A 16,364-nucleotide genomic window follows, 5' to 3' on the forward strand; every position below is an offset into this window, starting at 1 on the left:
TGAACCATGCAGAGGGCTTCTAAGTACTGTCCTAGACAATGTAGAGGGCTTATAGATACTATGTTATGGATACTGCCCTAGATTCCCAGGCTGATTCCTACACATCCTACAGCCTGGCTGCCGAACTTTTGTTTTGTTTCTGTGAACTATTATATATCTCCACATATATTCCCAATATGCAATTTTTATTTTAGTATTGAAATTAACTTGCATCAGATTGCATTTCTAATAAGTGCAATCATTATGAAAAGTAAATGATGGGCTGGGGATTTAGCTCAGCGGCATAAGCGCCTGCCTTGCAAGCACGGCAGTCGTGAGTTCGATTCCCGGTACCGATAAAAAGACAAAAAAAGTAAACGAGATATACCACATAGGGCATTTAACATATTGAGTAGTACATAAGTGTTCAATAGTGTTAGTTATTATTGTCATTTTGTTTCTTAAGATGGTTGTGATCTCCACCCTTCTATTGGTCATCTATTGGGTGATGTAGGAAGGTAAAGAAGGATACCATGGGATTGTTTCTTGGAGGCATAGAGAATGCTTTGGGTACATAAGGGAAAAAGGATTTACCTTTGGAAAAGGTTTTACTTTTGGAAGATTTACCTTTGGAAAAGGTATTTACCTTGACCAAAAGTTACTCAGATTACCTTTGGAAAGGCTTCACCAGTCTTGGTCTAGTGAATCAGAATGATGGGACATCTATGTCGCGTTATGAAGGATGCCTCAGAGATAACCTGATGCAGAACTTGCAAGGGAAGATTAAAGAAAAGTTGCTTAATTCAAGTATACATAAAAGTTTGGAGATAAACAAGAGGGAGTATCTTAGTGAAACGGAAATATGTTGATTAACGCTGGCAAGGTAATTAGAGTCAAGAGATGTAATACTTCTTTAATCAGGCTACAAAGTTTTGACTCTGTACAAAGAGTAAGAAAACCTTACAAAAGGTATAAAGCATGAGAGTGACTTGATCATACTGACACGCTTCAGATAATCTGTCTAATGTGGAAGAAATGAAGCCTCGTATTTTACATGGGCTAGAACTACCAAAACAAGCGAAACAAAGAATCCACTTTGCAGTTATACATTGCAAATTATTACAGGAGAAATCAGTTCCTGTCTTTTTATAATCTAAGTGGAAAATGTAATCTATACATAACGTTACGGTGTAAATGGTTACACTATTCAACCCTATAATTCAAAGAATTATCTACCTAAGTCTGTTTTTATTATTTCCTTAAGTATTAGGAAACAGAGGGAGTAACTCCCTCCATAAAAGTGATAATGAAGAAAAGAGGTTGTATAATTGTAATCTTTAGAGTTCTGCCCCTTCTGGCTGGCTTCCAGTAGTACTTCGAACTTTTTGTGCTTTCGTGGTTACAGGAATGTGAAAATCCCATACCCTCCTCCTAAACATTACTAGAAGAGCAATTTCAGAATAGCATTAGCAGTCCTTCATGCATACATGGCTGGAAGATGACTTCTCCTTTCTCTACGAGGGTCATTCACCAGGGCGGGAACAGCTACCCAGGCAAGGAACACTGAAGTATTCGGCACATAGTTAATAAGAACAAACGCAGTCTGTGTCGCTGGAAGTCCATCATAACCTCTACTGCCTCGGATAGCTGTGTTCCTCATGGAATGTCCCCATCACTCAGTTACCTAAGATAGAACTCACCCTTCCCTCTGTACCCTTTCAGGATAAATCAGCACGTTCTCTTGAATCTGTCTCTAAGGATTTCTCAAACACGTTTCCATTTCCACCATTCAAATCCCGAGGACTAACATCTCAGAACTGTCTTTCATCTTGTCTGCCTTCAGTTTCCTACAGTGTAGAATAAAGAAGGATCCTCTGAAACTGTGACTGACTTTGGTTATGGGACAGTAAATTGCAGCAGATTTTTGGGGGCACAGGGCTTCATTTAACTAAACTACTTAATGACTCTAACTTCAAATAAAGTCAAATTATGAAATACAGGGGACTAGGAAGTCACTAGGAATTATTTGGGTACAGTCAGTTTATTAAGTCAGTTTATTAAAACCATCAACTAAATCTCCCCTGAGACTAATTCTGACCTCTTTTCCTGGTAAATAAAAATAGATTAGAAGACTCATAAGTTATTACTATTACTTGACAGCAACCAAAATAATAATGGTTAATTTAGGTTGAATATTTACTATTGGCCAGGCAATAGCATAAGAAAAAATTTTAAGTGGTCAAAATCTTAGACTGAGGCAACTCTCAGTGTGTAGATAAGAAAAGACGATGACACAGAAGAGATGAGGCGTGCTAGGAAGTGAAGCCAGCCCAGTAGGTCTTAGCTTGCATTTTGTTGAGTCCAGCCTTAAATGATGGGAGCTCAGGCCTTCTCCAGGTAGCTCTGATTATGGGAGAGCCCACCTTTGGCCCATACCTTGATCCTGATCCCTAAGAACAGATACTGTGCAACCATTACCCTTCACATTTGAAGGCAGATCAAAATTTGAGTCTCTGTAGGCCAGAAATTAACTCTACTGTGTTTTGAGGAGCAATTTTATTGTAGCTTCCACAGAATTAGAAACAAGAGGAGCCTGAAAACCAGGTAGGGAAAATGGTTTAAGGATGGTGCCAAATTTCCACATGCATGTAACGAAATAAATTGTGTTAGTGAAAGAAATAAAGGCTGGTTTTGAGAGGAGATTGGTAGGATTTTAGAAACTGAGATTTTCCTTTCTTGCACCTGTTTCCTCTTTCCATAGCAAGTTTTTTCCTGAGCTTGTTAGGTGAAATAGTGTTGAAGAATGAAGAGTGTTCTCGCCTTTTCCTAGTGAGTACGGAACAAAAGAACCAGGCATCAGAGTCTAAACAAATTTAAATCACAGCAAGTTTATTCTGAGTTATTTGGAGTGATTAGCAATAAATACAGCTAGTGAAGTATCCCTAGTTGCAATGATTTTTATTTTTTGAAATTCTAAAATGTTTTCTAAATGATGATGGCCTCACAAACTTAAAGGTTGACTTTCAAACAAGGTCTCGTCCTAAAGCTATTTGACTTCTTGAGTCTTTATTTTGTTTGAATGGAAAGTGCTGATACATGAAGTTTAGAGATTGTTTTTTTCACTGAACTTAGCTCACCAAAGCTCTTTATTGAGTTTATTGGGCTTTAAATTCATTTTTTAAATCTGCACGTAGAAGGATTCACAACACAGATCCCTCTAAAGCACAGTATTTTCAAATTGAAGGAGACTGCACCTTAGTTCTTTACACTAATGCCACTTTTTCCTTAAAGGATACTTGTGTTTCTGATTTTATACTATTGCTCTTCAAAGAAGAGGTTTAAATTATTTTGTTTTCACATTAATTTAGAGGTACAGCCTAGAATGAGTCTACACTTAACAGATTCAACACTTTAAGCCAATAGTGTTCATATTTATTTTACTAAGGATCCCATTTATAGAAATATTAAATAAAAGAGACTCATGGCCACTATACAATTACCCCAGGAATAGTACATATTATTTTAATATAATTAATATAAAAATTTTGAACCATACACTACATAAATCAACCTTAAACTAAGTTTTATGCTTTAAAATGAAGAAGCCCAAGGGCAAAGAAAAGACCTGGAGAAAATCTAGACCGTCTTGTGCCTTAGAGCAAAAAGCAAAATAAGGTGGTAGTAGGGTCTCTATTTCTTTTTATGGATAAACTTTATTTTTAGAGCACTTTGAGACTTACAAAAAACATTGAATAAGAAGTGTATATCATGTTCTGCTTCCATCACCACCAGTCTTTCCGTTATTAGCATCTGACATTTTTACAATTGGCAGGCCATATTGTTATCTGAAGCACATAATTGACTCAATACGTATCACACTTTGTGATACACATTCATTCTATGGGATGATTATTCATCATTGAAGGATTTCCAAAGTAGTTTCACTGCCCTAAAAGTACTGTTCTTCTATTCATTTCTTAACCTCCAACACCCTTGCAGCCACTGATATTTACACTGCTTCCATAATTCTGTCAAATGTAGCTCTTTCAAGCTGACTTCTTTCACTTAACCGTATGCACTTAATATTCTTCTCATCTTGATATGGCTTTTCTATTATTTAATAATATTCATTTGTATACATGTATCCCAGCTGGTTTGTCCATGACCATTAAAGAACAGCTTCTAAATCTTGACTATTAAAACAAGCTTTTATAAACTTATTTGCAGGTTTTTGTGTGAGATAATGTTCAGCTCATTTGGCTAACAAGAAGCATAGCTGTCTTGTAAGAGATTGCCATAATATGTTCCAAATTGTCCCATACCAATTTTGCATTTTTACTGCTAATATATAGCTCAACATCTTTGTCAGCATTTAGAGTTGTACAACTCTAATAGTTAGATAATAATTTTATATTGTTAGTTTAATTTTTACTTCTCTCATGGCATGTAATCTTGAATATTTTTATATCCTTATTTGTCATCTATTATGTCTGAGTTTTAAGAGTTCCTTGTATATTTTGGATGCTGGTCTTATATCAAATACATATTTCAAAAATATTTTCACCCAATGTGTGACTTGTTTTGTTAACATTATCTTTTGTAAAGACTTGTTTTGTTAACATTATCTTTTGTAAAGCAGAAAACTTTAACATTAATAAAGTATACATTATTTTTTTCATGGATTATACCTTCAGTATTATAGTTCAAAGGCGCACCATCTCAAGTTTACCTAGATTTCCCCCTTTGTATTCTTCAAGAGCTTTTGTATTTGAGTACATAAACTACTTTGAATCTAAGTTTATTTGTTTTGCATGTGGATATCCAGTTTTTGAAGCATCATTTTAAAAGTGTCCTGTACTCACTGAATTCCCTTTGCTCCTTTGTCAAAGATTATTTGTCTGTGTTTGTTTATGTATTTCACTTATTGTTTTACTTTATTTAAGTTTATTGGTGTATTTTAGATATACATCATGGTCACATTCACTATAGGGAATCTGTCGCTGTACATGATATATCTTGATGATTCTTTTTTCCCAATCCTGTTCTGTACTTTCAAATCCCCTTTCCCTCTTCATTCACAAAGCTTTGTTTTAATTTTAACTTTTTTTCATTTTTTCCTTTCCTTTCCTTCCTTTCCCCAGTCCCTTTATCTAGTACCCTTTACCTTTTCAACAGTGGCTTCCTATTTCATACTATCTACTGTATGTTTTGGTTCTTATTTACATTTTCAGTTTCTCACACTAAAGAGATAATACAATATTTATACATGCATCCAATTACTTTCACTTATGATTATGATCTCAAGGTCCATCCATTTAGCTGTAAGTATCTCAACTTTATCCTTCTTTATGGCTGAGTAATATATCAGTATATAAACAAAATATCTTTTTATCATTCCTCAGTTGATTAGCATTTGAGTTACCTCCTACATTTAGCTGTTACAAACTGTGCTGCTAGAAATATGGGTGTACGTATATTACTATGGTGTGATGCTTTTAATTCTTCCAGGAAGACACCAAGAGAGGAACATCTGGGTCAAATGGAAACTCTAATTCAAGTTTTCTGGAGGAATATCCATACTGATTTCCACAATGGTTGTACCAGTCTACATTTCCACCCATAATGGAGAAGTGTTCCTTTTTACTCTTTTTATTAGTTGTTTTTGTAGCTACTCTTTCTGGAGTGAGATGGCATCTCAGCATTATTTTAATTTGTATTTTTTGAATGCCAGTAATCTTGAACATTTTTCATGTATTTATTTGCTGTTTGTACTTCTGAAAACTGTCTACTGATCTCAGATGCTCATTTTTGGATTGGGATTTTGAACTTGAGGAGTCTAATTTTTCTCAGTTCTTCATGTTCTAGACATTAGTTCTTTGAATAATACATGGAAAAAAAATTTCACACTCTGAGGGTTGTCTTCACACTTGTGGGTGATTTCTTTTGCTGTGCAAAAGCTTTTTATATGACAAGATCTCAGTTGTTGATTTTTGTGATAATTATTTTTGATAGAGGTTCATAAAGTTTTGCCTATACCTATATTTTTTTGAGTTCTACCTATTCTATTTTCCAGCAGATTTAATGTTTATATTTTAAAATTTAGATGTTTGACGTATTTTTTTTTTGTACTGGGAATCGAACTCATGACCTTGCATGTGCCAGGCAATCACTTGTGCTACTGCACTATATCTTCAGCTTATTTGATGTATTTCAATTTTAGTTTAGTGCATGTGATGCATGAGTCTAGTTTTAGTCTTTGGCATGTAGAGAGCCAGTTTTGTTTTAGCACCATTTATTGAAGAGACTTTTTCCAGTGTTTGGCCCCTTTGTCAAAAATGGTGGTGGTGGGGGTTGAATGTATTTTGAGTTGTTTTTTACATCTTCTAATCTGTTCCAGTAATCTCAGATCTACATTTTTTACAGTACCATGCCATTTTTATCACAGTATCTTTGTAGTATAATTTCAAGTCTGAGATTGTGATGTGTCCTGCTTTGTCTTTGTTCCTCAGAAATATTTTTGCTATTATAGGTCTTTTCTGGTTCCAGATGAATATTAGGATTGTTTTCTCTAGTTCTGTGAGGTGTTCTAATGGTATTTTGAGTAAGATTACATTAAATCTATATAATATGGCCATTTTCACTCTGTTGGTTATTTCTATCCACAAGAAAAGGATATCTTTCCATTTTCTGATATCATTTTCAATTTCCTTTTTTAGAGTACTGTAGTATTCAATGTAGTGATTTTTAAATTCTTCTGTTAGATTGATTCCTAAGTATTTCATTTTTTGGATATTATTGTGAAGGGTGGTGTTTCCCTAACTTCTCTTTAAGTGAGTTTGTTATTTGTGAGCAGTAATGCCACTGGTTTTTGAAGGTGGACTTTGTATAAGTATGCTACTAAATCTGATTATTAATTCTACAAGTCTTTTGGTGGAGTTTTTGGGGTCTTCTATGTAGAGTATTATCTGCAACTAATAAAATTTTGAGGGCTCACTTTTTATGCTTTGATTTTGTAACTTGAACAACTACTTCTAAGACAACAATATGTAATTTATCAACTAGTGATTCCTGTTTTTTCTTTTAAATTCTGTATTATTTCTACCCTTTTTTCTGTTTTGCTTTTTTTCTCTAAATAAATTTTTTTAAATGTAAAAAAAGAAAATTTAACTTCTTCCTGTCCTTTCTTTATTTCTTTTATTTCTTACTCATGTATAATTGCTCTGGCCAATGTTTGCCTTTGTCTTGTTTCCAATGTTTGACTATTTGGCTATTGGTTTCTCATAGACAACTTTCATTAGATTCAGGGAAAGACCAGCTATTCCAATATTTTTCAGGGTGTTTTTTTAATCATAAATGGATGTTGGACTTTATCATATGCTTCTCTTTATCCATATAGATGACCATGGGATTTTTGTCCTGGACTCTGTTTATATGGTATATTACATTCATTGATTTTCATCTGTTGAACCAAACCTAACTCCCTTGGATGAATCCTATTTGGTCAAGGTGTATAATCTTCTTGATAATTTGCTGCATTCTGTTTGCCAGTATCTTACTGAGAATGTTTGCATCTATATTCATCAGGCAGATTGACCTGTAGTTCTCTTTTTTGGTTTTATCCTTCTGTGATTTTGGTATCAGGATAATACTTGCTTCTAGGATTGACTTTGGGAACATTTCTTTCCTTTTAGCTTCATTAAAGAGTTTGAGGAGCAGTGGCATCAGATCTTCTCTAAATTTCTTTTAGAACTCAGCTCTGTACCCATCAGGACCAGGGTTTTTCTTGTTGGGGGTTTTCAAATTATACTTTCAATTCCATTGGCTGATATTGGGTTATTTAGAATTTTTATATCTTCTTGATTCCACTTTTTCAGTTTACATGTATCAGGGAATCTGTCCATTTCATGTGTGTTTTCCATTTTATTAGAATAAAGCTTCTTGAATAACATATCCTTGATCCTCATGATTTCAGTAAGACCTTATGTGATTTCACTCTTTTCATTCCTAATTGCATGAATTTGAGTTTATTCTCAAATTTGACAAAGTTTGCCAAGTGTTTATCAATTTTATTTAATGTTTTAAAGAACTAAGTCTTCTAATCATTGATTCTTTCTACTGTTTCTTAGTCTCAAGGGCATTCATTTCTGCTCTTATCTTTATGATTTATTTCCTCCTATGAACTTTGAGCTTGACTTGTTTTACTTTTTATAGAAGTTTAAGTTTCAGCATTACATTGTTTATTTGAACTCATTCTGTCTGTTTGATGTGAGTATTCACCACTATAAATTTCCGTCTTAAGACTGCTTTCGTTGTGTCCCATAGACTCCAATATATTGCAGCATGACTATCATTTAAATTGCAGGTACTGTTATGTGACCCATTTGTTCTTCAGTAGTATGTTATTTAACTCCTGTGTATTTTTAGAGTTTTCATTGTTTCTTTTGCCATTGATTTCCAATTTTATTGCAGTATAGTCTGATAATATGCATGGCATAATTTGAATTCTTTTGTATTTGTTTAAGCATGTTGTATGGGCTACTACATGATCTATTTTGAAGAATATCTCATGGGCAGCTAAGAAGAATGTGCGCTCTGATGTTGTGGGGTGGAACACTCGGTAGACATCCACTAGGTCCAGGTTAGGTTCTGTTCTGATATTACTTTGTTGATTTTTTGTTATTGTTGATCTATCTGTGATAGTGAAATGTTGGAGTTCCCCATTACAATCATATTAGTGCTTATTTGATTTTTCATCCTGTCTTAGTTACTTTTTACTTGTCTCTGAGACAAAATATCTAATTTCCAAAGTTGGGAAAGGAAAGGTTTATTTCTTATAGTTTTTTGAGATTTCAGTCGATACTCAGTTGGCTCCAAGGCAGGGTGGCATGGCAGGCCGCAGTTCATGACGGCTGAAAACAGCAAGGCAGAAACCGGCAAAAGAGAGAGACACACACCTTTTCCTGTCATTACATTACATCCTGGTTCCACCCCTAGTTGGGTGTAGCACTCACACCCGCAATCTAAGTGCTAGACAATGAACCAATCACAAATGCACAATGCAAGCCCTTAAGATCTGGAGGATACCGACATGAACCATGACACATGCCTATTAATATTTGCTTTATATAGTTGGATGCTTTTGTATTTGGTGCATAATATAGTAATGATTATTATCTCTTCCTGGATTTTTCCCTTAACAAGAATGTATTGACCTTCTTTATCTCTTCTGATCTGTTTCAGACTGAAGTTTATATTATCCGCAAATAGAACAGCTGTCTCTGCTTTTTCTGTTGCATGAGGTATGGCTTTACATCTTTTGACTTTCATCTGTGAGTTTTCCTTTTGAGTTCGATGCTTTTCTTGTTTGCATTGAATTGTTGGATGTTGTTTCTTGATCCATTCTCCCAGTCCATTTCTTTTGATTGCTGAATTGAGATCATTTACATTGTGATTATAACTGATATATCCTGGGTTACCCTTGTCATATTATTTTCTGCTGTTGTTTTCCCTCTGTTTAATTGCTTGCCCAGTCTGATATTTTTTTACTATTGGTGTTCTTGCATTTGTGTGCATTGTTATCTCACTCTATAATATCTTTCAGAACACGTTGTAGATATTGCTGATCATGAATTTCTTCAGTTGTTTTTGTCATTGAAGTATCATATTTCTCCATTAATTGTGAAGGACAGTCTTGCAGGGTACATCAATTTGGACAGGAAGTTGTTTTCTTTTAGGACTTAGAATACATCTCTCTAATCTCTCCTTGACTTACGGATTTTGGTTGAGAAGTCTGCTGTCATTCTGATGGTCTTTTCTTTATAGGTGATTTTTCTCTAATAGTTTGTAGTATTCTCTCCTTGTACTGAATTTCTGAAATTTTGCTTATTATATATCTTAGTATAGATTTGTGTTGGTCATGACTTAGTATAGATTTGTGTTGGTCATGACTAATTTGAGTTGTATATGGTTCACTTATTTGTATGTCAAATTGTTTTCCCTTGTTTGTATAGTTTTCTGCCATAAAGTTTTTTAAATGTCATTTGTGCTGCCTCTTGCTTTTTCACTGATTCCAATCCATCTTGTGTTATTCTTCATTGCATCATCTTGAAGCTGTTGGACTGTTTTTTTCATGACTCCATTTTTTTTAATCTTTTCATGATCACTAATCCTGTTTTCTAGGATTGAAATTATGTCTTCACATTTGTTCATGTGGTTTTTTAAACATTTGATGAAAATTTTAATTCATTGGATATCTGTTTTAATTTTTTCATGGATTGTACTTCTTTTCTATGTTGGGCATTCCTGGTTTCTATCATTTTCCTATGCTCCTCTATTTTTTTAAATCTATATCTAGACTTACCGAGAAAATCCTTCACTATTGTCATCATCTTTTCCTTTATCTGGAGATTATTTCTAATCTGATTTCCTCTATATTCACATGAATCTACTTTTGAACTTCTGCTGCTGTCATTTCAGATGTGGGGCCTCCATTTTCCTGATCCTGGTTGTCCATTTCTTGGCTGAACTGGAGGCATGGGTTAGATTTTGCTTTTGTATCTTATCATCCTCTATTTTTAAATTTGTTTCTGTGTTGATGCCTATAAATTTTTTTATAGTAGATATCTTTGTCGCTACTATCAAGGCCTTCCTAGGAAACATCTGTTCTTCAGAGGTGTCATCTATGTGTAGGATATTCTTGGTTTTGGGGTCTGTTCCAAGATCCTACATTTTCAATTTACTGAGAATGAAATGTTGGTATCTTTTGGGTTTATTATCCAGTCCTTTGATACTGAGCTATGGTGATAGTTATGACTCCAGACAGTGAGAGAGCAACTGATAACAAAGAGATGACCACCTGACTAAAGTAGTACAGTTAGCAATACCAACAGCATCAAGCACAGCCTAGAAATTGACAACTTTTGATTTGGTACCTTTAACCATGGGGACTGTTCTACAATAATATAAGAAAACCCAATATTAATAAGGAATTTGAATGCAATGAGTTTCCTCCCAAGTCAGTGATTTTATCCTGTGGTGGGGAAATTTATGAGGTATAGGGGACAAAACAGAGAAATAAATGAAAAGAAATATAGTTGAAAAAAGGCTAAAGGTCAAAGGATGTTCACACAAGCTTTCAGAAACTTGAAGAAAGGAGTAGAGAACAAATACTTTGAAGAAAAAAAAGACACTACAGTACCCAGGGCTGATCCTGAAATGTCATGATGTGAAATCCAGCAATACTATTATTCTTTGTTCAGTGATTTTAGCCTGCTTTGGTTTGTTTAATCTCAACATAAATGAAGATATGGATAACTGCATGTATGTTTAAATTTATAGGATTGATAACCATATTACTAAGTTTTTGTTGGATAGCTGAACAGAACTATTTGCAGTCTCGCTGTTTGAATCCCCACTTTACATGTTCCATTTTTGTATCTTGAACAACTATTCGTAAGAGGACAATATGTAAACATCAACCAGTGATTTCTTAGTGTTTATTTTATCTTTGAAAGTATGTATTATTTCTACCTATTTTCTGTTTTGTTTAGTCTTTCTTTAAATAAAAAAATTTTTTTAAAAATGAAGGACAAAGCAAAAAATTATTGAAACAAATAGAAAGATTAGAGATAATGTTTATTTATATGAAGATATAAGATCAAGACAGTTCAGGAAAGAGAGAAAAAGATGAATAGAATAGAATAAAAATATATAATCCTAAAAAACAAAAAATATCAACAGACAGTAAAAGGAAAATCATACATAAAAAATTTTTTAATAACATTTCATGGATACTACTCTGTAGTAGTGTCCAAATCAAACTCACCAAGCCTGCAATAGTATTAGCCCTGGATTGGATGTGGGGCTGATCTTGGCCTCTGGATGGGTGCTATGGCCAGTCTTTGGCTAACAATTTTCTGGATAACGCACCCACATCCCCTTACCCTGTTTGTCTCTGCATTGCTCTCCTAGTTGCTATGGTGCTCTCAGACAGAAACAGCTCATGGCTGCTCCCAGTCCTGTGTGTAGTTTGGACCTTGCACAGCTTCCTTTGTTCCACACCAGCGGCTCCTCACATGGGCTGCCTTTCTTGTCCCGTGCTGGTGGTTGCCAGTCTGTCCTGTGATGCCGGTCACAAGTCAGAGGAGGTGGCTATCTTCCTGGTCCAGAGATTCTTGTGCCATTGGTCACACCGGGTGGGAGAATGCTTGTTTTCCCCTCCTTGTCCCCACTGCTGCAGATTGCAGCTGCATCTGCAGTCAGAGTCCCCCTTTTATATCTGAGGTAGGGCTGGAGGTGTTGCGATGTTTCATAAGTAATCCTCAATCTGTGCCTGGTCTCTAACCTTGTTGTGGGTAGAGGTTCCAGTTAGCAGTTATGGTACATGACAGAGAAAGACAAAGATGACAAGTTGGGTATTATATTTTAGATCTGTCCTGTGTAGCTTGAGATTGCCTCACATTTGCAGTCTCTCATTTTTGTGTTTGCAGTCTCTCATTTTTATTTTTGTTTTGTGTTGTTCTGTTCGGTTCAGTTCTGTTCGGTTCTGTTCTGTTCTGTTCTGTTTGAGAGGTGGCTTTCTTTCTGTGCATCGCAGTTCCTGCTCTGATCCTGCCCCTCATTTCTTTTGATTTCCTGCAAACAGAGGACACTGCAGCCTGGCAACAAATTTCACAAGTACATACAGGGACAAGTGACTGCTCCCTCCTGATAGGCCACCAGTTGTTTTGTTTGTTTTTGTCATCTTTGTCTTTGTCTTTTTTTGTTTGTTTTTCTTTTTGTCATGCACCATAACTGCTAACTGGAACCTGTAGCCACTAGTTTGTGCAGTGCAAGGCAGGCAGCTCTTGGCAGTGAGGCAGCAGTTGCCTGATAGGTGGTCTCGGTGACTCACACGTTAGGAGCTGGTGAATCAATGTGTAGGGCACAACAGCAGCGGATCAGAAGGCATCTCTTTAGAAGGGCTTCAGTGTACTGCAGGGACAAATAAAAATTACATTCCCTCGGCTTACCAGCCTCAGGAAACTGGACACAAAACCTGAAACCAAAAAGTGAAAATAATTAGAAACTCCACTTATTTGTTCTATTTCTAATAGGTTACTTGTAACCAAAACATTTCAAACTTGCTCTTGTATTTGAGTTAATCTTATTATTCCAGAAAAAATCAAAGGGCTACTGTGCTCTTTTGTTCTCAAATTCATGTAAGTTTAGTCTTTTTTTTTTTTTTTTTTTTTGATAAATCAGTAATTTGCATCACAGGACAGAACAAAGGTCAAAGGCTGTCCTCAGTAATGACAAGGAAAAAGGAAATTCTGAATTATAATTGCATGTTTTTAAATTTCGGTACACATTCCTTGACCCTTTAAATGATTTTATCCATCCTTTACTTAATAGCCACTAGCTGAGCAGAAATTCTTAACCACTCGCAGAGTGAAACTGAAATCCCTGAGGTCCAGGTAGACCCGATGAGTGCTTCAGAGTAGGATGAATGTAGAAACAGAGTGAAGTGTGTTAGTGCCATTGCACAATGCCAAGTGTGTGATACAAGTCAAGAATCTCATTTCTGACAGCTGGGATTCCAGTTGCCAATGATTCCACTCCGTTCAGTGACATGAAATCTCTGTTATATCACTGAGCTGTGAGAGTCAAGAGAGCACTTTATAACGAACAAGAAATGATGAAGAAGCCTCATAGAAACATTTTTCATTGTTTATTGATGCAATTTAGGTATACATAATGATTATATTCATCATAGGGAATTTTCACTTGTATATGATATATCTTGATTCCTTTTTCCCCAGTCCTCTCCCCTTCCTTCAATCCTTCTTCCCCTCCTTATTTACAAAACATCTTCTTTTGTTTTATCTTTGTTTTATCAGTTTTTATTTTCCCTTCTTTCCTTCACCCCTTCCCCATCTCTCATTCTCTCCTTTTCAACAATTTTTTCCTATTTCACAATATCGATTGTACATTTTGGTTCTTCTTTACTTTTCAGTTTCTTACACAAAAGAAATAATGTGATATTAATGCATGTGTGTCCAGCTTGTTTCACTTAATAGTATGGCCTCAACGTGCATCCATTTACCTAGAAAAGTCTCAAATTTATCCTCTTTATGACTGTTTAGTATTCGATTGCAATAACAAATCACCTTTTTTATCCTTTTCTTGATTGATGGGTGTTTGTTTCTGAGATTATCTATTATAAACTGTGCCACTACAAACATTGGTGCACATGTATCATGATGTTTTTAATTCTTTCAGGGAGATATCTACAAGGGGAATAGCTAGGTCAGATAAAATCTGTAATCCTAGTATTTGGAGGAGTATTTGGAGGATTTCCACCAGTTGCACCAGTCTACACTCCCACTAATAGTGGAGAAGAGTTCCCTTTCCTCCAAAGCCCCACCAGCATTTGCTATTGATTGAGTTCCTGATGATGGCCATTCTTTCTGGAGTGAGATGGAATCTCCACATTGTTTTAATTTGCATATCTTGAATGATCAGTGATGCTGAACATTTTTTTCATGTATTCGTTTGCATTTTATTTCTTCATCCAAGAAGTGTGCATTCATTTCAGATACCCATTTTTAGATAGAGTCTTTAAATTTGGAGGGTCCAATTTTTTTCAGTTTTTATATGTTCTAGATATTAGTCCACAAAATGAGAAATTTTTGAGGTGATTATAAGTCCATTGCAATATATTTTTTAAGAAAGAATATGTAAGTGTCCTATTGCCCTGATTTGAATCCGCTCACCCTGTACACAGTTCATTTCCAATGCAACAGTGTGGAGAAGTAGGATTTTTTGGAGGTTATGGAAAGTCCTTATGTTAGTCAGCTTTCTATCCTGTGACAAAATACTGGCGAACAATATAAAGGAGGAAATTTTTATTTTGGCTCTCAGGTTTCAGTCCATGGTGGGCTGGCTCCATTGCTTTCATGTGTGTTGTGATGCAGAAACCTGAGGGCAGCACAGAGCAGAGCAAAGCTCTCACTGCCTGGTGGCTAGGAAGTGGGATCCAAGGCCAAGCTGTACCCTTCCCGCGTAAGTCTCCCTGGACCTGCTTTCTCCAGCTGGGCTTCCCATTTAAGGAGCCATTCAACTATGAACTTGTCAATGGATGGACACTGACGAGGTCAGTTGCCTCATTATCCCATCAGACCTTCTAGAAGCCTCGCCTCTAATATTGCTGCACTAAAGTCAAGCATCAAACAAATGAGCCTTAAGAAGTCTATATCCAAATCATAGTAGCCCTCAGGCCTGGATTATAGGATCAGATTTGTTATCACAGGAGTAGGTTCCTAATAAAAGAAGAGTTCCAGCCCCAATCCCCGATTCCTCTCTTATGCATTCTGGCCGTGTGGTATTTTACTTCATATGATGGCACAGCAAGAAGACCTTCACCAGATATAAGCCCTCTTTCTACTCCTCAGTCCTGTAATTACTAACTCTCTGCCCTTCTTATATACTCAGAGATATTCTTTTATAACAAGACAAAATGGACTTCAGATACCTATAAACTCAAGTTTTAAATTGGGTCTGATTTTTCTTAAGAGTTATGGAGTAATAAAGTAATGTGAGTGTGATAGTATTTAAAGAGATTAATATATGGGTATCTTGTCCTTTATTTTCTCTTTGTCTTCCTCTCAATTGATTTCTAGAGTTGATTCTGAGCTTACAACTCCAACCAAGAGGTGGGACATGATAGCAAACTATGCTTGTTTTACAAACTTGACTTTTGTTGGCTTGTATTTTCAAAAACCCCAAAGGCAGACAGGATTCACACATGTAGGAAAAGAAATATTTTGGAGAAGAGAATGCAGGTACCCTTAGTAGGCCTGATGAATCTTCTCTAGAAGAGAGAGAGGAGAGAGACAGACAGAGACAGGAGAAAGACATAGAAAGGATAGAGACAGAGACATAGAGAGATAGAAATATAGAGATATCTGTTGATCCAAAGAGAAGAGGACCATGAACCCTTTATTAGCAATTGTCTAGAAAAACAACACTCTTCTAGAGGCAAAGACCCATGCCATGTCTGGGGAATTGACCTGGGTGGCCAAGGGGGAGAAGAGGTGTCAAGGGGATCATGGAGACAGAAGCGATGTATGACTAAGATGGATGTCCAGGGTATCCCCAAACCCCAGATTTGGAGATGCTTTATAACCCAGCATCATTGCCAAATTCCCAAAGGAAGCAAATGTTAGAAATGTCTCAGATTAAGAAGTTAGACATTAAATATTGTGGAGGAAAAACTCAAAAGTTAATAGCTGTAGTTCTTTACTGAAGTTTTTAAAAATCTGTGTACATTACCGGGGTGCCATTGATATTCTGATACATATATACATTGTGCAATGTTTAAATCAGGTTAAATGTATCTATCTCCT

Source organism: Cavia porcellus, unplaced genomic scaffold (genome assembly GCF_034190915.1).
Source record: "Cavia porcellus strain 051 isolate PalLab524CR breed Dunkin Hartley unplaced genomic scaffold, mCavPor4.1 scaffold_21, whole genome shotgun sequence".
NCBI lineage: Eukaryota > Metazoa > Chordata > Mammalia > Rodentia > Caviidae > Cavia > Cavia porcellus.